The following is a 23,987-nucleotide window of genomic DNA, read 5'->3' on the forward strand; positions in this document are numbered from 1 at the left end:
GACGGGGTCTTGGGTTCGATGCCGAGGTTTTCTTAATTGGTCCAGGTCTGGCTGGTGGGAGGCTTCGGCCGTGGCTAGTTACCACCCTACCGACAAAGACGTACCGCTAAGCGATTTAGCGTTCCGGTACGATGTCGTGTAGAAACCGCAAGGCATGTGGATTTTCATCTTCCTCCATCGCCCGCTGTGTGACTGAGCCTTCTTATGAGACCCATAGTTAGCGACCAAGTCTCGGAACCATAGGTCATGTCGAGAGCAAAACCGAAGTGATAGAAGCAGAAGAACGCCAATTTGTCATGTTTGGCACAACTACATTTCGTACCAAGATTTAAGCCAAGAAATAATTATTTCAAGAGGTCTTAACAATAATAAGGCTACAAAAATGATTGTAGTATTAAAAGTTGTCTATCGTGACTATAAAAAAGTAACTTTAATAAAGTAATTGCGTGCCGCACAGTGCCGCCCCTTCCATCCCAGTCGCAACGATCTCAGAGGTATGTAATTATCTTGAATTATATCAAATCAGATCTTATTAAACAGTAGCTGCTTTTAACTGCTCCCTCGAAGTAATAGAGCAATAGAGATTGCTCTATAAACATCTATGGTATTGTATTTTTTTGTTTGGAGTGTGATGGCTATTTTTTAGATCACCGGTAAGTAGGGAACTTATTTCTGCCTCTTTAGTCCAGTGGTTAGATTACAAGATCTTAGGTTCTCATTCAGTGTCGGGCTAGGCCAAGGCTTAGGCTTTATTTTTACCAGCATAAATGCGACTATGAGCTTTTTTGTTACTCATTCACGCTTGAGTATACGCAACCTTTAACGGCCTCCGTGGCGCAGTGGTATGCGCGGTGGATTTACAAAACGGAGGTCCTGGGTTCGATCCCCGGCTGGGCAGATTGAAATTTTCTTAATTTGTCCAGGTCTGGCTGGTGGGAGTCTTCGATCGTGGCTAGTTACCACCGTACCGGCAAAGACGTACCGCCAAGCGATTTAGCGTTCCGGTACGATCCCGTGTAGAAACCGAAAGGGGTATGGATTTTCATCCTCCTCCTAACAAGTTAGCCCGCTTCCATCTTAGACTGCATCATCACTTACCATCAAGTGAGATTGTAGTCAAGGGCTAACTTGTGAAGAATAATAAAAAAAAAAACCACTAAACCGATTTTTAAAATTCTTGTACCAATGGAAAGCTTCATTATCAGCAAGTCATTTATCTATGTATTATCTCCACGAAAACGGGAGCTACGCGGGTAAAACTGCGGGCGTCTGTTAGTAAATTAAGTATACGTAGCTAGTTAGGTACCTACTTGCATTTTAACCAGTGTCTTTTCTATTATATTTGTACCATTCGTATATTTGTAGAACTATAATTCAGAACGTATCATTAGGCCCGCGATACCGATCATTATTCTGGGAATCGACATCGTTTACGTGGAATATTGAAAGTTGTTTAGTCAGGGTTGTCACATTTCCAACACATAAAATAAATTATGAAAAACATTCAAAAATCCTTCTATGAAATCCTTCTATAAAAACAACGAAGACCACATAGTGTATCTACTTATCAGTAGTTTGAGAAAATTGCGGATATGCAAACATACGTAAGGTTCGTATACCGAGCCTCCTTTTTAATGTCGGTTAAGATTCAATGTAACTTGGGTTTTTGGATTAAGTTTTTGTAAAATACTACACGAAATCAAGAACGAAACGTGTATTCGTATAGGGCATTGGGCTGCGGGGCTATAGTTATTGTCTTTAGAATTTTTCCCACATTTTTCTAAAAGTAAAACATAATTCTTAACACACGATTATTCATATACCACGTGACAAAATTTACAACCACATAATATGTAGCCTAACCTACAACGTATAACAATTTGTGTATTTCTATTTCCTCATACCTATAAGAATGCGAGTGCGAATAAAATCAGAATGACAACCCTATCTGTATTGCAAAGGCTCTCAACATTTTTCTCTCGTCCGCATGAAATCTTGCATGCATTAGCGATTATTTTCAACCTATATCAGATGCGTGCGTATAAATCTGTGAGGTGGATAGTCAATGTTTATTCGTGTTTGTTTTTGATATAGTGTCTGTTAATCATTAACTTAGCGTTTTCTGCCACGATTTGATTAATACAGACAAGGAAGGATGAATAAACATTATTTAAATGGCTCTCTACCGCGCCAGACCTCCGTATAGGAGCGGGGATATGGAGCTTAGACCCACCAGTGCGGGTTAGCGGTGACAATTGACTCTTTCATCATCTCTCTTCCCTTATGGGGTCGGCAAAATATGTGAAATTCACATGCCTTTCACACACTCTAACTATCTCTTCTTTGAACTTCCTCGACTCTTGTGTCCTTGCATTTGTAAATTCACCATTTTTCTAGTAATATGACTTTCATTCCTCTGCAATACATGTATGATAAGCAGATCTTTTACTCCTCAATATTTCTATTACTGGCGCCACTTTGAGGCTTCCTTTTATAAACTCATTCCTTATTTCATCCATTCTTGTCACACTACACATCCATCTCAACATTAAACTCTTCGGTCATTATTACATGTAAACAATAATGACCGGACCGAAGCGACGGTTTAACATTATTTTGGAGTTTAAGTAGTACCACCACCAACCTTATAACTCCGGGAGGAGCGTTTTTACACAGCGGCTCTTCTTTTTCGTTCGCACTTGGCCATGATGTTAGTCGTGCGTGTAGGTCTATTGGCGCTGGTCTCCGCTAGAGTAACTCTAGCCAGCCGAGCTCGCTCCAAAGGCTTAATAGGCCACCCAAGTCACCGAACGCTTCATGGAGTTTCACTAAGGGTATTAGGCGCTTTGTTTTGATACGTTCGTTCGAGGCATCCTATCTGTGTTTCTTCTTCCTTTATGCATGCTCTGCATATAGGACTGTTATATCTAGAACTAGGAAGGTGTTTGTTTAATTACCAGTGTCCTGTTTGCATCGGGTTATTGTTACGACATTGTGTACGCGACCTAAGTGTAACACAGATTTGTTGTATCGTGTTGAGGCAATGGGCGCGTGAAGTCGTGCGATGTCTCGCACTGACGCAATCGGCGGATAATTGTTTTTCTCGCTAGGAATCTCGCAGCTGAAAGCAATAATTGGTGCAATCAAGACGAAACGCGGCGCAGTTGCACAAATCCAGTTCTGTTATTGCTGTCTGCATCGATGAGTGTGGAATCTAGAGTTACATAGTTGTTTCTGTGAAGCGAGCGTTCAAATAATAATCAATACATATCCTATTAAGTAAATCCTAAGTTTCTTTGGATGTTTGGTACTATTTAAAGCCGCAACTACTAAACCAATTTTGCTGAAATTTGGAATGGAGATAGATTTTACGCTGGATTAACTAATGGATAATTTTCATCTCGGAAAATCCATGGTTATCGAGGGAGGGAGCGGACGAAGTCGCTAGTAGATAAATACAATTGAAGTGTCTATCTGTGATTTCAAAATAACTAGTGTTTATGGTTATTTACTGATATTAAAACACAATCAAGGTTTTTCTAAAATTTTTGTCTGTTTTCTATACCTATGTCTGTCAAAAAATAATTGTTACTAAATAAATGCCTAATAAATTTGGTTAAGTAATAAAGGTAAAACAAATAAAGGAGGATGGCGAAAGTGGAAGTCATTCTCTGAAGTGTCGTACACTCATACATTTTTATTAATTAGAACTATTATTTTATAAGATGCTGGTAAAGAAAATATTTAGATTTTACAGAACGGGAATAAAGATTAAGTACTTCTATACTTAGCATAGTAAAATTGTTCTACTTGTTGCCTACGACCGAAACACCTTATCGTATTTATCATGGAATTACGCAGTTGTATGACAGCGGCGGTGTTTTTCACATTTATGTATAGATAGGGTACCTATTATTTTTAAGGTATATCTTTTTTCTTCCTGCTTTACAAGACTGCTTACCATTTGCTTTTTTCTTAGTTTAATCACGATGAACAACTATTAATAGGTTTCCATTATGTACGCTACTTCTATCTGCTAGTCCAAAAATACATGCAATCTCGCCATTCTCATTTACTTGTTGTTAATATCTGAAGATTTTACAAGAAATACCAACAACTCATACAGATAAAATTAAATTCAATGATTACACAGTATCGATGCAAAAATTCGCTCCAGGCAATATAATAGTATAATGACAATAATCGATTCTCACGATAGCGAATCGAGTCGGATCGGCATCCAGCTTCTAATTGTGGTTCGGCTGACAGCCCTCAATTTGCGCAGCTTCTGTTTCCCTCGGGCTGATCGAATGCTTCTAAACACGATATCTTGTTATAAAGGACCCTATTGAAATATATGGTAGGGCACAATCACTCTTTAGTTTGTAACCGACTTCAAAAAAAGGAGGAGGTTCTCAATTCGAGTCTATGTTTTTATCATCATCATCATTATCAACCTATATTCGGCTCACTGCTGAGCTCGAGTCTCCTCTTAGAATGAGAAGGGATAGGCCAATAGTCCACCACGCTGGCGAATGCGGATTGGCAGACTTCACACACGCAGAGAATTAAGAAAATTCCCTGGTGTGCAGGTTTCCTCACGATGTTTTCCTTCACCGTTTGAGACACGTGATATTTAATGTTTTTTATAATGTCCGTTAATAATTTTAGTGTGATTTGAAATGTGAAGCTGTACCTAATATGACCCATTGGATATGATGGATACCTTTCCTGTGATTCGAAGAGCGAATATTTCAGTTATGTTCAGTTATGCTTCTGGCATTTTAAGAAATATCACGTGTCTCAAACGGTGAAGGTAAAACATCGTGAGGAAACCTGCTTACCTGAGAATTTTCTTATTTCTCTTTGTGTGTGCGTCTGCCAATCCGTTTTGGTGGACTATAAGCCTAACCCTTCTCATTCTGAGAGGAGACTCGTGCTCAACAGTGAGCCGAGTTGTTAAAGATAAATTTGTAATATCAAGTATTCGCGATTAAGCATAAATAACTACTGATTGAACGCTATAACATAGTTACATATTTAAAGGAACTTTCTTTGAAAAAAAATCAGTTTCGTTCCAAGCCAAGCTCAATCTATTACTGGTAAAATCCTTATGAATATAGTAAAAATCTGCTATCCAAAACCTTCATGTGGTTTAACTTATTAGTTGCTACCTACAGACAACTACAGGTACCTAAAGACTGTGTGGTAAGCAACTATTAGGTAGTAGGATCTGAATGACTTTCGAATTTTGACGAATGACGAAGATTTGGCTGACACTGGCCCTTGCTCTGCAAAGTTATTCGATTTGTTTATTCATATATGGTTATACAACGTGTCGGGATGTGTGTTTCTAGCTTAATCGATAAAAAAATCAAACAACTTAATAGTGTCAAAATATTGCGATCAAAATAATCTAAGTCCTGGCCAACGGCGCTCGTGACCGCACGCAAGTCGAATCAATGATCGTGGGTGCAGCTACAACTTATCCATATACGTATTTTTTATTTGCTAGCATTAAGTGTGATTTCGGCAGTCGCTGTATAAATTTAAAACATGTGATTTACTGTGTAAAAAAAATAAAAAAAAAATTCACAGTTTATTCGTAATTTTCATTATCTGTATTAGCTTATTTGACTGCCTCCTTAATTATAGAAGATGGGATAGGACAATTGGCTATTTTACAAAAAAATAGTAATTCTTTTAAGGGCAGTTGCATACGTTTTTATAATAAACTACCACATGAAGCTACTGGAATGTCTCTCAAAAAGTTCAAAGTGTTTATTAAACGCAAGCTTTTGGGAAAGGCTTATTATAGTGTTAATGATTATATTAATGATAAAAAAGCTTGCTGTTAAACTGTAATATACGACTGTGTGCTTAGTTTTAAATAAGTTTGTAAAATGGTGGTAAACAAAAAAAAACTTGGCTCATCAATACAAAATTATCAATTTAAAACACAAGGTTGATACTGTGAACCGTCGAGGAGTTCCCTTAACTGTCCTTCGTCTTCATCACCAGACCCATAAATAATACAGTCACAACCCATCTAGGTGGAATCAAACCCTTTAAAACAAAAAAAAAATTAAAATCGGTCCATATATGACAGAACTATCGCTGGACATACATAAAAAATCAAAAAAAAAACATACATACAGCCGAACGTAGGAGTAGAACCTCCTTCTTTTTGGATTAATAAACTGATGAAAATGAACTGCAAAGCACGGTCTACAAAATTTATTAATATCTACGTAATGCAACCCACTGACAATGAAGTAAACTCACATGCCTCTCACTCACTCATTGTATAAGGTCAGTGTTTCAAGCCAATCCTTTAGATAGCTGTAAACCTCTGTTCAAAAACAATAAAATCTTACCGCTGCCATGCCTTTATATATTTGAAACGTTGCTGTTCGTAAAAAAGAATCCAACTCTGTTCCCTACCAAAAAACTAATGTGCCCAAACTGGCGGGGCAGGCAACCAAATAAAATCTGTGTGCCACCGAGACGGCTGGTTCTTCTCTCAAATAATTGCTTCTGTATGGCTGTTTCTTTGTACAATAAGCTTCCAGAATCATATAAAACTATGCCCCTAATAAAGTTTAAGCGAATAATCTTCTCCATTTTAAATAATAAGAATTATTATAGTGTTGACGAGTACATGAATGACATGAAATTTTGTAATGTATAAATATTGACGTTTTATAATTGTAGGTATAATAAATTATTGTAAATTTCTGTAAATATTTGCACGCTGATATATCAGTAAATTGTGATGGAATTTTTTATCTATAGTGTAAGAACCATTGTAACCCACAGTTTCAGCAAATAAATTATTATTATTATTATTATTATTATTATTATGCCTGCAGCGCTAACGGCTTGACAGTCGATAAATCTGATCGTGTGTTGGTCGCGATGATGACATCATGTCGATCGTGACCAACACACGATCAGTTTTATCAGCATGGGAGTTAACTTGATCGTCATTGGCTAACATAACGATAAGTAACCCACTGTCATAGCAACGTTCAAGTTTAGGCCATTTAGTTAATACCGTGATGATTTACACCTCGAAATGCGATCTGATAATGAATGCGGCGTATTAGTTTTGGAACTTTTTTAAACATCCCGAAATATAACTGCGCGTGTCAATATTAACGCAGGAGTCATGTGTAGGGAGACCAATTTCTTCGCTTTCGTAGGACTAGTCCTTAAATAATGTAACTTCATTTTATTGGTGAAATTATTGTGTTCATCATCATATCGGATTGGACGTTCACTGCAGGACATTGGCCTTTTATAGGGACTTCCAAAAATAACGCCATCCAGTAAATCTTTGCGACTCGCTTGATGTAAGACCACCTGGTGGAGGGTTGACCAACACTGCGCTTTTTAGTGCGGGGTCGCCATTCCAGCACCTTGGGACCCCAACGTCCATCGGCTCCTCGAACTATGTGACAAATTCGCGCGCGCGAAATTATATAAAAAATGGTTCAATTATCAGACTTAACTTATAACAAGCTGGCCCGGCAAACGCCATGTCATATTAATTTGGACCTAACAGTGATACTAAATTCGTTGATACTCGTAAAAAAGGGGTAGCAGAGTGAAAAATACTTTAAAGCCTATTCTCCGCCATGTACAAAAACTAAATTAAAATCTTTCAAGTTGGTTCGGACGAACACCGTGACACGATATTCTATAGATCCTACTTAATATTATAAACGCGAAAGTTTGTATGGATGTTTGGATTTTTGTTACTCTATAACGCCGCTACTACTGAAGCGATTTAGCTGAAATTTGGAATGGAAATAGATTTTACACTGGATTATCCCGAAAAGATCCAAATTTCCCGAGATTTGTGAAAACTGATGATTTTGATGATATGAATGTTTGTTACTCTTTCACACCTCGACTACTTAACCGAATTAGCTGAAATTTGGTATTGAGATATATTATAGCATGGATTAACACATACGCTACTTTTTATTCCGGAAAAATCCATGGTTTCCGAGGAATTTTTGAAAAACTAAATTCCACGCGGACGAAGTCGCGGGCGTCCGCTAGTATTAAATATTCATTAAATTATTTTCTTTAAAATTACTTTAATGTAGGCTGTATCACCATATTATTAGAGCTTGTAACTATTATTAAAAAATCACAGATTATAACACGTTGGCCGTAGATTTACGTAGTTACTTCTCATCTATTTGGGATCCGAACAAAGATTCATAAATTATTTTGGAATCTATCGCGACAGGGAGCGTGGCGCGAGCTCCCGCCTAAATAATATTTAAATTTAGAACGGCGAAGGGATGGGACATGTGTGTCGTAACGCGTTTGGCGAAATGTGATTACAGTCCGTAATTAACGCGTCGCTATTTGTGTAACAGACTATTCCACATATTACCATTTCTGAACGAAACTAAATGTGTTGGAATTTCGGACTATTGGTCTTAGAGCCTGTGATGACGAGACCTTCGTATAATAATGTTGATTATTCCATTTTCCTAAACTAAGAATGCTGAATAAATATATAAATAATTAAGTAAGCACGGCAGCTATGGAGTTTGGTGTATATTGGCTTTGAGAGGTAGCAGGTAAGTGAACCTCAATCTAACATAATAAAAAGTTATTCTTTCATTATTAGGAAGCTACACCATATAACGGTGAAAGAGTTCATCTGCTAGACGTTTTATCATTATTATCAACCCTTATTCGGTACGAGTCTCCTCCCAGAATGTGAAGGGCCTTAGTCCACCACGCTGGCCCAATGCGGATTGGCAGACTTCACACACGCAGAGAATTAGAAAAATTCTCAGTTATGCAGGTTTCCTCACAGTGATATTTAACTTTATTTCATTTCAGTGATATTTAATTTCTTAAAATTAACATAACTGAAAAGTCGTTTTATAGATGCTGAAAGTTGTTCAGCCCATGCTTCAATCATAGTGGGTGAGAGACCCTCAATCCATTAATGTAGTAATTTTTTGTAGTTAAAACTGACGGACCTACTTGTAGCAGATGGCCCACCTGCTCGCCTACATAATAATAAAACATCGCCTCTAAAAGAGTAACACTTCACAGATCAAGGAACATCCTAGAAAGTGCCACTTTGTGCCCATCAATCAGAAACGTTTAGGTGTTAAACTTCTTGTACCTGTAATTTCGCTGGCAATTAAACTTTTCAGGCTCGAATACAGCAGTGCTGCATGCTGGATAAATTAGCATTAGAAATGTCAAAAAAAGTACTACTACTTTGCCGCACTTATGGTAGGAAGCTAAGGCAAACTTTCAGATTTTATAAAAGACGAAGTTGTGACCATCGCAGGCTCCCGATCTATTACCATTTCCAAACAAAGGTTGCTAACCGTTTCGGAATATCGGCCTTTTGTAAATAAATAATTATTGTATTCGTGAAAGTGTTTTACCGTTGCCCAACCGTGTCGCGTCCATTTTGTCCGGTGTCTTGAAATAAAGCGCTTTCAATTGCAGACTAATTATTCCAACACGAGAAACACATTCGGCGTCGTCCGTTTTTACGTGTAAAGAGAGATTAGTGGACTTAAGCGACACGTTCAAAAGGCATTGTGGTGTCCGATAATGATGATACGTGAAGAAAAGTATTACATTCTGACCATAATGGACCGTTGAAAAGGACGTTTCTTATAAAATTTCATTTGGATTCAGAGCTCGTCGCGTCGCTTGTCACATACTCCTGCTTATGAATACATTACGGTAGGGTTGCCAGGTGATCTGGATTTTCTGGACTGGTCCTGGTTTTCTTGGTTTTGGATTATAGTGCATTTTCATATTGCTGAAGTTATATAAAAAAAACAATTGAATTAATATTGAAGTTAAATATGTTGTATAATTCTTGTTTTGTATTGTTGATTTTTTCTTTGCCTTTCTTCTTTTTTAAAATCCATATGGGTATTACATAAAATAAAATTACTTCAAGTCTTAGTAGTCACACAACATTGATCACAAGTATTAAATTAAAGAAAAACATAAAGCTATGTCTTCCTTCTGCCCTTGTAACTGTTATTAGAGTTACTACAAACAGACAGATGTGAGATTTGAAAAAGTGCTTGTACTAAATGTAACTTCATGTTGCATTGAAAAGTAAATAAAAATTTGTCACAAAATGCAATATGAAAATAATTACAATATAAGAATAATTATTGAGGGCGCGACGAGTACTTTTTAGCAGCCTGTGCACATTGTGCTAATAGAATAAATTAGTTTATTTTTCGGCTGGTGCATATTGAGAGCGTATTTTATTTTCTAGATCAGGCTAATGACAGAGTAGTGAGTTGAGTTGAGACAAAGTTGCTACTAAGTATCTTTGAATATCATAATATTAGGGAGATAATTATAGTATGATATTCAGAGATACTCTGTAGCATCTGTTTGCTACTGTCCGGTTTTTCTAATTTAACATATGGTGACCTGAGTCGTACATTAATTTATTGATTGTTATTCAAATTGCTTTTCTCAATCGGAGGTTGGAGGTGACGCGTCGCTCGCTCTTTGTTATTACGAAGTTTTGAGGTTGAAAAGCCTCAGAATCTCGCATTATCTACTACCGAGAATTGTTTTTCAATGAGTTTTAATTACAATAGATATTTGTATTCGTGTAACGTCGTGTAATAGATTGGTTGACCGTGTCGAAACGGTTTGTTGGCTTCTGTGAATTAGGTTAGGATATAACTGATGAGTTTAATATTTACTTACAATTTATATACAAATTATTTTATGTTATCTGCTTGTTAAGCACTTAGCTGATTTAGTACTTAGTTGAGTTCACATAGAAAGAGGTGTATCAACATAAAAAACTTCGTTTTTAGGTACGCGGTCTTACAAGTTAGTTAGTTACAAGGATTCTTACAAGTTAGCCCTTGACTACAATCTCACCTGTTGGTAAGTGATGATGCAATCTAAGATGTAAGCGAACTAACTTGTTAGAAGGAGGATGAAAATCCACACCCCTTTCGGTTTTTACACGACATCGTATCGGAACGCTAAATCGCTTGGCGGTACGTCTTTGTCGGTAGTGTGGTAACTAGCCCCGACCGAAGGCTCCCACCAGCCAGACCTGGACCAATTAAGGAAAACTCAATCGGTCCAGCCGGGGATCGAACCCAGGACCTTCGATTTGTAAATCCACCGCGCATATCACTACGCCACGGAGGTCGTCAAAAAATGTAATGCAGTGTCAGATCTTTGTTCTTATAGGGCAGTGGATATTGAGATTAAGCACGCCGTACTGTTACACTGTGGATTGACGGGCTTAGATTTGTGGTTTAGGCACGAAATCTAAACTACACAAACCGATTTTAAAAATTATTTCATCAATGGAAAGCAACATTATTAGCAAGTGACATCTACGCGGGTGAAACCGTGAGACGTCCGTTAGTGCAATTAATAAATATGAAATCATTTGAGTACGCACAGGTCAAGCTAAATAATACCTATATTCATACAATTATCACATGGAGCCAGGCACGTTAATTTTATGGCTGAGCTTTATTACTTTAAAGCAATAATAAAGTTTATACATTGTTAACAAAAATTAATATGCTACAAACGATAGTTCAAGCCTTCGATGTCTTCTAAGAATTCTGCAATGTGTTGAGAACTCATGTCTCTTTACTAAGTATAATAAATTCTGATAAATTTTGACCTCCCTGGCGCAGTGGTAATGATGTGGTTATCAATTGAGATGTCCTGGGTTTCCATTACTAGCTCGAATCGATTAAAGTCTGGTGGTAGGCATCTGCCGTTGCTAGTTAATGTTCGTACTAGTAAGTACTGTGGCGAAGGATGGAATTTAGATGGAGGTAAGCCGTCCCAAAGAAAAATAAATTCATATAACGTGATGCAAACTCCGGTTTCTACATATTTAGATACAGTACGACAATGAAAATGCATGGATTAATTAAAGGTAACCCGGTGGGAATCGGTTTACATGAACTATTCGCCGCTGGTACCAGTATGGATAAAATTATTTCCAAATGCGTGTACAGGACATTTATAAGGTATGTGCTTATATTTAACGCTTTCATCCTATGATGGAATTATCCCTCTTTTTTATTTATTCTTTACAAGTTGCCTTGAATTCAGTCTCACCTGATGGTAAGTGAAGATGCAATCTTAGATGGAAACGAGCTAACTTGTTAGGAGGATGAAAATCTACACTCCTTTCGGTCTCTACACGAGATCGTACCGGAACGCTACATCACTTGGCGGTACGTCTTTGCTGGTAAGGTGGTAATAGCCACGGCCGAAGCCTCCCACCTGCCAGATCTAGACCAATTAAGAAAACCTCAATCGACCCAGCCGGATCAAACCTAGGATATCCGTTTTGTAAATTCACCGCGCATACCACTGCGCCACGGAGGCCGTCATAAAATAAATAATTTCCACACAGACAAAGTCGCGGGCGACCGCTAGTACTTATTAACATAACTAACTGACGCCGCGCAGTTTTATCCGCGTGGTTCCCGTCCCCATAAGAAAACGAATAATATAATTTAACCTTCCTCGATAAATGGGCTATCTAACACTGAAAGAATTTTTCAAATCGGACCAGTATTACCTGAGATCAAACAAACAAACAAACAAACTCTTCAGCTTTATATATTAGTATAGATATAGATATATCGGGGTATCCGCCATATTGGTTTTTCCATTCGGCCATCTTCGTTTCGAAACCGATTACCGAGTTATTATTGTTAATGGTTCCTTACGTATGTGTCGCTTGTAATGACAAAGGCACTTTTTATTATTTGATCGTTTCAGTTAATTGTTATGTGGACGTGATTTTAATATATCATGCATGTCGACTGGGCTCTTTTATAGTGTATGCTAATTGGTGTACCGTCTTAGGTTGGTGTGAATGTGTGTGTCTTAAAGTTGATTAGTCACTTCGGAATTTACTGTTTTTGAATCCGACCACCTGGGTAATTGCGTAACGCGTTTGCGATTTGTATTGTCGCTTTATTTCATACAATATTAGATATATATTAGAAGTTATAGATGTAGATTAGTTAGCTAGATTGGTAGATTGATTAGTTAGCTAGATTACTAGATTGTAGATTGCATTTTACGATGGTTGTAATACCATAATAATGGTTTAATATAGGTGTAGGTACTTAGGTAGGTACATAGTCTGAAGGAGTGTTAAATTCGTTAGTAACCTCCCGATGGTTCCCGCGGGCCGGGAGGGGGATAGCGATTCCCCGCGCACGAGTTCATACCCGGCCAGTCCTTCCCTCTGCCACAGAAAATATATGTACAAGTACCCCTGCCCCGCGCGCACGTCTTCAAATCTGCGCAGTCCTTTCCCCCCGTCGCCCGCATACCATGGGAGTCTCATCAACGAACGAACGCCTTTACTAAACTATGTATGTTATTTGTTTGCAAAATTATAGATATTTTTCTCTTTGTAGGTTCAAGATTTCCACACTATGTTAACAAATTGTTTAAATAAAATATTATGTCAATGATCATTCTTTCTGCAATCGTTTCAGAAATGCAGATTAGCCTAAAAAATACAAAAAAAATTTAATTGCTTTTTTAATTTAACTAAATAACCATAAATAATTGAATGGTAAGAAATAAAATGACATAATATTTCAATCTATTATAGCACTTGTAAGCAGAGCCCCACATACTGTGTAGATAAGTAGCTGAAGTAGCTTTAAGCGCCTTTGTAAAGCTTACTGTCCATCGCGGACGTGTAGCGAAAGCTATGCTGTAATATATTCAAACAAAAGCTTCCCTACTGGGAAACAAGAAGCTTTTAATTTCTGGCTTTTAAAAAATCATAAATTAAATAGTATGGTATAATATATTTTAAAAGCTTTTGGCCTTCATGTTTGAGGCAATTATTTACTATTTTTTTATGTCTGAATGACTTTTTGTGTCTTATTTTGATACATCAGACTATTTACTTCCTTACAGACTCTACAACAAGAGATCTCTAGAAAAGTACTTCCGAAGCAAAAACGAGAGCAAAAACCATTCAGACCGTCTGAAAAAATACACGCGTTTTTGCGTTTAGCGCGTTTATCTATCTAAGGATAATAAAAATACATAACAGAACCAGCGGAAATTCCTCCTTAGATATTTAAAACTCGATGAAAACTGCATAGTATTTTTTTTGTATACGTGAAACCTTTAATAGATTGAAACTATGATTATTTAGGCGATTAAGCATTGAAATAATGAGTGAAAGAAGTCAAGTTGATACTAATTAATTATTATCAATAGGTATCTCATTTATCTATAGGTAGTGATAAAATTTGCATAAATATTGAGGAAAACCAGTAATCACGAATACAATTTGCGCATATAGTATTAGTAGTATTGGGAAGTCCAATAACGAAGTACGAAGTGCTAAAGCAAACTTTGTATTTAGCATTGCACATCTAAGTATTAACGGAGTCCTCAAATTTTTATTATTTCATGTGAATCATTGGATATTAGATAGTGCACAAACACGACTTTGCCTTTTATGATCTAAAAACAAGGGCACTATATTATACTTTTATTAATAACTGAATATTTTATTTACGTTTTCTGTCAAAATAAAAAAAAGAGTAAAAATAACTAGTTAGCCAGTATTTGCTTTAGACTTCGAAATATTAACCTGCATCAAAACTATAATTACTAGTAATTGCACATAATTTAAAAAGTTAGCTAGTTCCCTTAAGTACCTACTTAAACTAACCTTATATAGTATTTTTAATGTGAGATTTTTTATTACATTAACAATCACTATTTTATTCATAATTATATATTTGAACGAACGTACCAAGATAATAGGACAAAATTTTTATTTCATTGTATTGTCGTGGATGGTTTGGCAATCAGCTGTTAATTATTAATATTCATATAAATAAATGTAATTTTATTTCAATTTACTAAAGTCAGTTGTAGGTTGTTACTTAATCATGATGATGATGTATTTTATAAATGACACGTCAATGTTTATTTAGATGTTGCGGAATGGTTTTCTACGTATTGTTTGTTGAGCAGGTTGTAATGTAAATATATTGGACATGTATAATAATTATGATGCATACAAAGAACTATTCATATCGGCTTCAGTATTATTAAAAATAGTGCATAAATTCTGATCTTACCTACTTGACGAGATATTTAACATTACCGATATTGTTTTTTCTGAACACCAGTGATAATTGTCTATCTAAAAGCTTTGCTTCAAGTCTAAATTTTATTCCAGAATTATGAAAGTGGTTTAAAAATCTATCAACATTTTCGGAGATTAGCGTTATCAAACAGACGAGAAAAGACCGTTATAAAAATTAACGTATGTGTTAATTTGCTAGTTATTCTTAGATTATTAATTCCAGTCAGTAAAATGACATTTCAGTGACAGTTGCACTTGTCATTTTATTGAATTAACAATCATACAATAAGTTGACGACATCCGTGGCGCAGTGGTATGCGCGGTGGATTTACAAGACGGAGGTCCTGGGTTCGATCCCCGGCTGGGCCGATTGAGATTTTCTTAATTGGTCCAGGTCTGGCTGGTGGGAGGCTTTGGTCGTGGCTAGTTACCACCCTACCGGCAAAGACGTACCGCCAAGCGATTTAGCGTTCCGGTACGATGCCGTGTAGAAACCGAAAGGGGTGTTGATTTTCATCCTCCTCCTCACAAGTTAGCCCGCTTCCCTCTTAGACTGCATCATCACTTACCATCAGGTGAGATTGTAGTCAAGAGCTAACTTGTTAATAATAATTAAAAAAAAAAAGTAAATCTGTGTGCTAAATTTTATAAAATTCGCTAAGTTTTTTTACCTATTCGAGTATAACGTACAAAAGATAGTTTGCGATAGTTTTTGTATCTTCCAACGCTCAGTGGAATAAAGCCTATAGTGACGTGCAAGTTCGATACATTTGACTTGCTGATAGTACCACACTACTCGTACGGTGGTCTAGGGGACTCGTTGCTTCTATTTGTTAATATCCCGGATAAATTTAGAGGGTGACGCTTGTTTTTTGTTATATTAACTGTTTGACATAGTTCATTGTTTATTTTTCGCAAATCTCGCACGAAACATGGTTTATTTCGGGACAACAAGTGTTAATCTAGGATATAAATTTATTACCAATACAAATTTCAGATAAATCGGTTAAGTAGTCCCTAGCGCTTAGTAGTAGCGCTTAGTAGCTAAGGCGTTAAAGTGTAACAGTCTCGGGAAACCATGATTTTTTCGGGGCAAAGAGTAACCATGCTAATCCAGGGTATCTTCATTTTTATTTTCAACCAAATTTGTTTAGTAGATTCGGTGTTAAAGAGTAACAAACATCCATAGAAACTTTCGCGTTTATACTCGTAATACAAACAAAAAAAAACAAAAAGAAAATCTACAAACGCTAACGCTTCGAAGAAAAAAATGTATGCGAATGACAGACCCGATAGATAAGCTGATCACGATCATGAGCTGATGACGACGAGCTGATCATGGTCGATATTAAATGTCATCCCAATACATTTGTTAATTTTCGAAGCGTTTGCGATTGTAGAATGAGTATCGACGAGCCACATGGCTACGGGGCCTGTATTGGAGGATTAATTTTCTAGTTTGTACAATTCGTAGGTACGTGTAGTGCTAACCCTAATTAAAAAAAAAGTTTACTAATGGTTTTCTGAGGGTTGGATTGCGTTCGCGATTCCATCTGGAGGGTCCATTGCGTCCAAGTTGCGTCTATGCGTCCATGTCGTACCGGACCGCCCGCGTCCACTGTTTGCGCTCACCACTCCACATTGTCACACAATCGCTTTGTCTTGTGTGGTCCGGTGTACCACAGTAGCAGTTCAACTATTAAGGGCTTCAGTAAACAGTGTTGCTTTCCTTACTCGAACGTCCGAAGTGCTGTTAAGTTGGATCGACTTAAACATCATGTTAAACAAATCGTGTGGAAATCTCATGGTGTTACATTTCTAATAGTGGTGTCTGATATTTATATGACGGCATTTATGACAATTCCCTTTATTATTTTACGATATTGTAAAAGTTACGTATGGGTAAAGTTAAATTACATCTCCAGCAATCTCCACAACATCTTAGACAGCATCTTAACATCAGATGACTAACGTGTCAAAAGTGCTTGTAAATTGAGCCTACTTGAAATAAATGAATTTTGATTTTGATTTTGAGATGATTCAAGGGCTGACTACCATATGTATCTATACTATCATATTATAAAGAGGTAAAGTTGTAGGGAGTAATCTCTGGATCTTTTTGAGAGCTTCTGTTGCGGGTGCTGCGGCAACAGTTAAACTATGCGAAAAGCATGTACCTGTGACAGAGTTACGCAGTAACGCGTTACGTTACGAAGCGGTTTACCCTCCCAGTTATTACTTCATTAATGTACTCGTAGTTTAGTGGCTACTGATAGTGTTAACTGCTACGTTGAAGATCAACAAAGTGAAATAAAGGAAGGTGAGATTAGGTTAGGTTAGGTCAATAAATATAGTTCGATTAGTCATGAAATTATTAAATATACTCTCGATCAAGTCATCAATATTCTCTACCATTGAGATTTCATTTCAGACCCTACTCGAGTATATTTGCAAACATTCGGTTAGTCTTTCCCACTTAACCCAACGAAACTAGCACATACGATTAAGTCATTTAATACGAATAAACAAAATTGAATTAAAATCGCTTCATCCGGTTATATGGTGCCACAGACAGACAGACACGTGAAACTTATAACACCCCTTTTTTGCGTTGGGGGTTAAAAAGAATACATTTGGTATTTAATACGCAACATAATCGAATACGCGTCGTAACCGGGACGCGCGTTGGATTCGTCGAAGCGCCAACGTGCTACCACGCCTCTTCCTGACTCGGGGGAGTTATTATCATATGCACACGACTTTGTGACGGAGGCTCCCTTTTTTCACACATCATCAATGCGAATTTAACTTTTCTTGGTAAATAAAGAAACAACTGAATCGCTAGTTTTCTTAGTAAATACTTTCGGTTCAGTTGTTTCTTCGGCAATCTTCGGGATAAAATATATGTATGTTTGTTTGTTTGATTGTAATGAATAGGCTCAAAAACTACTGGACCGATTTTAAAAATTCTTTCACCATTCGAAAGCTACATTATCCACAAGTAACAAGGCTAAATTTTATTTTGGAAAAAAATAGGGTTCCGTAAGATATTTGGGTTTTTCGGACACAAGGTGCAAAAAATCAACCAGAAAAGAAGGGTAGGGGTAGGTAGGAGTAGGGTAGGGGTAGGGGTAGGGTAGGAGTGGGATAGGGGTAGTCGAAAGTTTACATCGAGTTTCACGCGGACGAAGTCGCGGGCGTCGGCTAGTTATGCTATAAAAATGTGCATTTTAAGAAATAACGTGTTTCAAACGGTGAAGGAAAAACATCGTGTGGAAACTTGCATACCTGAGAATTTTCGTAATTCTTTATAGAAGTCTGCCAATTCTCATTAGGCCAGCGTGGTGGACTGTTGGCCTAACCTCTCTGAGACTAGTGCTCAGCAGTGAGCCGAATAAGGGTTGATAATGATGATTATACCTACTTTTAAAAAATATTTTCGAGAGTTAAAAAACTATACGGCCTGGTGTTGACATTCCGAAGGTTTTTTATATTATTTGCCCACGCATGATTGACAGGAATTATTAAGAAAATCACGACATTTACACGAGCAATGCCGCGATAGAAAGTTAGTATTTAAATTTCCAACACATATTTCTAACTACTTAGAGTTAGAGTCTCAAAAGCTACCCGATACAGAGTTTATTTAGTTTTATTATTTGAGCATATTTAGCCGAAGCCGCGATGCATTCCGATGTTTTTTATACTGTTCAATTATTTGAGGATTAAAATAAATATTGCGTCGGCCATCTATTAGCACGTGGGGTAAGGGATGATGGGGTAGTCTACAGTGGATACTATTTATTTATAACTGACGTTTGTAATGTTGGCGGCAAAGCGTTCTAAATTTAAACTGCATTAAATAGAAAATTTGTTAGCAAATAGTTTTCATTTCAAATCGATAGATATGCAATAAGGGGTTTAAATTTATTCAATTAACAGACGTCCGTGACTCCGTTTACGTAAAATTTTGTTTTTTATAAATCTCGAGGGAGCCATGGCTTTTTCGAAGATAAAAAGTAGTTATGTTCTGCTCCAAAATTCAATTTATCTCTAAACAAAATTTCATCCAAATCGGTTCAGTGATTTAGTCGTGAAAAGAACACAAAGACAGACTTCGGTACTTTTGCATTTAAAATATTAGTAAGGATGGGATACTTAGTGTTTCTGACTGAATAAATAAAATTTGACTTTTACGACGAACATTTCTTGGATAGAAAAGCTTCACAGCCCGACCCTGGCAAGAAAGAAATAAGAAATGGAAAATTTGTGTCCAATCTTGAACCCAGGACAACGAGATCCCAAGCCTAGGCTAACCACTAAACACTGAACTAGATTAACTACTGAAGCAGTTATTATAGAAACGTCGAAATAATGTCCATTAATCCTTTAATGGGGATGATGACTAGGTTTGAATATATTGATTTTTATGATACACTCGGGTAAATAAGGTCAATGTTAACTAATTTATACATAAAAAGCAAAGATTGCCTGGATATTTGCAAAATAAATAAGATTATAAAATTTCTAAATCCATTAATTTTTTTTTATCGTAATTAGATGAAAATTCATACATTTTTAGCTTCCTTACATTAAATGTGACATTTTTGAATTAATGAACTATAAACATAAACGCACAAATAACAAAGATATAAGTAATTTTGTTTGAACGCCCATACACACCTAACGATCAGCGAGCCAATGACGTCACTAAATCGTGCCATTTTGTATGGGGCGTTTTTCAGGGATCCGCGGCAGCGCCGCAAATCTGTCCCTTTAAATCCCTGTAGCTCCGAAAGTAATGATCGCAGATACTCTGTTACTTTTACAAAATTGCTTTGCTATTAGTATACTCTTAATTTATATACAATTTAAAAAACTGTCGTCATCTCTATTTAGGGTTACGGCCAAATCAAAAACTCACAAACAAGAAACAAAAAGCATAGTAGCTAAACTAATGCGAGCAACAATTAGATTGAAGGCGTGAGGACTTCAAAGCTCCTAGTGTACCTGCAAAGTATACTAAGTGACGTGTTGTTCCAAACATCGAAGTTGACGACCGTGTGTGGTCCTTTAAAAATACCCCACCTCCACAACATCGTAACTACAGATAAAACACAAACAAATTTGATCTATACTAAATGATGATAGAGTTTAAAATCAAACGATAATTGATAGCCGTCCAAATTCGTGCCCTTTATAGATTTGAACAAGATTTTGAGGATAGTAGCGAAAGTGTTAGAACTGGTTCCTTAGCCATTGAGTTATTTTGTACTAGAGAAGACACCACTCACTACTGCGGTGACATTGCTATACTTAGTTCACATTAGTTTCACTACGACTATATGACTTTATATTAGTTTCTTGCTAGCTTACTATGTTGAACGAAACGTGTAATCCTAAAGTAATTCATGGCACTTACGACGTTTTAGTCACACGAAAACAATAATATTCTATTAAGTGATCTAACGCTGCATATTTTAATAGGTATGGCTGGAATTAACTAATGTTTTAAAGCTGCAGCATTTATTACAATCAGCCAGTTCTGTATGTCTAGCATGCGTCAACAACATATTAATATATGTCTCATGAAGACAAATACATTCACTAATACATTTATGTACTTATAACTGACTGTGACGTCACCCGGGTCTCAGCTGAAATTCAGCGCTGGGCATTGCTTTTCTGCGGTGAACGGCTAATGCTAAGCTGTAAACCCTTTCTGTTTAGTGTCACAGACAGTCATATAATATCTTAGATATTATGTACTTTTTGTGACACTAAAAATGAACAAACTTATTTTCTTTCTTTCTTTACTCATACCAATAGCGCCAATTTTAAAATATCTCTCTTTCTCTTTCATCCCAACACAACGATATTTTCGAGTCTGTCGACATTTTGTCTTTCTTTCTTCTCGAGATATGGCGTGGAATAATGTTAGGTATACAGCCTCTCACTTTATGTTTTTTGTTTGGAACATCTAGTAATACGTAGTAACTCAATGTCCTCAGTTCGGTTTCGATTGCATTCGGATGGGGTATTTGTAAATGCAAATGCGTGCAAGATGCTCGCCAGACGTCGCGTGGGTGCCATTGTTTCGTGAAATACAGTTTGTGTGTGATACGTCTAATTACATTAGTCACCTTCACTTTTTTGCATATTTACTTTTTTTTTTCGTTTAATACTTCTGTGTGGCTAAGTTATTCTAAGGTTAAATTAATTACAAATATTTAAAAACTATTTTCGCACCTAGCAGTATCATCATCATCATATCAGCCGATGGACGTCCACGGCAGGATATAGGCCTTTTGTAAGGACTTCCAAACATCACGATACAGAGCCACCTGCACCCAGCGAATCCCTGCGACTCGCTTGATGTCGTCAGTCCCCCTGGTGGGGGGTCGGCCAACACTGCGCTTACTAGTGCGGGGTCGCTATTCCAGCACTTTCGGACCCCAACGTCCATCGGCTCTTCGAACTATGTGCCCCGCCCATTGCCACTTTAGCTTCGCAACTCGTTGAGCTATGTCGGTGACTTTGGTTCTTCTGCGAATTTGTTGGTTCAAATTAAAATTTGAACCAACCAATTAATTAAGTTACTCTACTTATGAGATAAAATGCCGGATATTGTTTTAAAGTTACAACATTGACCATGTCCGTGATTAAAAATTATTAAATCGTTAGATAGTCACTTATTATTAGTGTAACTGGGGCAGTAAAAAAAGGGCTAGATTTTATCCCAACATTCTCACGGGAATGGATACTACGCGAGTGAAACCGCGGAGCGTCATCTAGTACAGAATAACATAAAAAGAGAACACAACTTATACTAAAGTCATTCTCGAGAAGTACTGTTTACCAACAAACAAATTAAAAATTAGGGTATAAATCTCTAGTCGTTTTACAACTAATAATAATTATAATTAAGTTTTTCTTAAATTAATGAAAATAAATTTGATTAACAAGCTTAAAACAATTAAATATAGTTAATACATTATGAATAACATTTTATAAAATAAAAAAGTTATGAAAAGACATGCATTTTCTACCCTCATTTCTAATGTGTTTGTTAGTAAACAGTACTCCTCGTGTATGGCTTTAGTATAAGTACCTACATGCAAAGATTTTATACTATTAAATAGGTTACTAACACGTCGATCACCTTTTGCGGTGATTTTGTTGGCACGTAACATGTCTATAGTATAAAATGTCGTTGCCTACTCGCCTACATTTATATCAACTATTAATAAAATGATCATCCGCCATTAATAAGCTAATGACAGCTCGTTTGACAGCTGCTTATCACGCCATCTAGCGGGAAACAGTGTGATCGGGAGCGTTCACTATAAGTCAAAACATTACGATGTTTTTGATTTAGTGCACCTTTCGACGGGACCTGCCTGATTTATCAATTATTTTAAACATGCGAGCTTGGTATTTTTAAAGCACGATCTTACTTTCATGTCATACGTTTCGAGATTAATCATTAATTATCGTGTTTCGATGCGTATTTCGTATTATCTGATTTGGATGAGTGATTTTTTAATATCGTGAGGGGAATGTCGAAATACGATTCGCTGTATAAAGATGTAACTAGACAGTGAGATATTATTTATTATCTCTGTCTATGCTCTGCTAAAATATTCTGTAGTGTGGAAGACTGTTTGTCTTTTGATGTAATAGTTTGGTGTACATACCAGTGGCGAAGGATGGAATTTAGATGAAGGTAAGCCATGGAAGAAATGGAAATTCATATAGCGTGATACAGACTCCGGTTTCTCATATACCTGGATACAGTACAACAATGAATATGCATGGAATTATAAAGGTAACCCGGTGGGAATCTGCTTTTATGAAGACACCCCCGAAGGTCATGAAATTATGTAAACTAAAGACATTTATGGGACAAATTATTCAGATTATCTTATCAGAAAAGTTTAAATGTTGTTGCAATATGTGAGCCGGATCAAAGACAATTGTTTATTTTTATCTTAATATAAACAAACGGATGCATGTCCCAATTTTCCGATCACCATGAATTTTATAAATATTCTCTTTCAGTACGCTGTCATTTAAGACCCCTTACTACAACTTTAAAACGGCTCGACCTTATTTAATCAAACATGTCTAGGAACAGTCGCACATAAGTCACCTATAACAATAAAAAAACTAATAAATTAAAATCGTTTCATCCATTCGGAAACTATGATGGGACAGACAGACACGTTAAACTTATAACACCCCACTTTTTGCATGGGGGTTAATAAAACAGGCAGTATTAGGAAATGAGTAAAGGCATATGCGAGACGCGATTGTTTGTAAATAAGTCGCGGCGCGACGGGGTGCGGTTGTAATGGAAACAAAAAGGAAGTGTGATCCGAAGATCGTGGCCCGGGATGTATTTTTGATAGATAATTATCGAATTTTGTCGCCGTCAACCGGAGAAACAAAAATAAACTCCTGGTTTTTTATCATTGGAGGTGGATATTTAGCGATTTAAAGAAAGTTTTTCGTTATAATTCGGTATTACCAATGGTTTTTGAAAAAAAGCAAGTAACTGCTTTGTTATTATATGTTTGTCTGTATATTTTAATAACTAATGGATCTGAGCATGGCGAAGGATTTAATGGGCATAGAATAAAAGTTATCTTGAAAAAATTGCCACACGCTAGTTTTTCATAGACTAAGGTAGGTATGTAGGTACCGTATGTACAATTAAAAAAACCAAAAGAAATACCTACTACCTACTCAAACTAATTAGGCATTAGAAAGAAGTGACAGCCACATGTTCGTAAACTGCGTAATTTTTCGTACGATAGATGTT

At 36.7% G+C, this 23,987-nt stretch overlaps 1 protein-coding gene across 3 annotated transcripts in view; it reads left to right on the forward strand.

The window, feature by feature from the left end:
* LOC112042920 (protein dead ringer) overlaps positions 1-23,987 on the forward strand; it is a 186,467-nt gene that overhangs the window by 25,882 nt on the left and 136,598 nt on the right. The gene's annotated exons all lie outside the window — the stretch shown is intronic.

Source organism: Bicyclus anynana, chromosome 20 (genome assembly GCF_947172395.1).
Source record: "Bicyclus anynana chromosome 20, ilBicAnyn1.1, whole genome shotgun sequence".
NCBI classification, from domain to species: domain Eukaryota; kingdom Metazoa; phylum Arthropoda; class Insecta; order Lepidoptera; family Nymphalidae; genus Bicyclus; species Bicyclus anynana.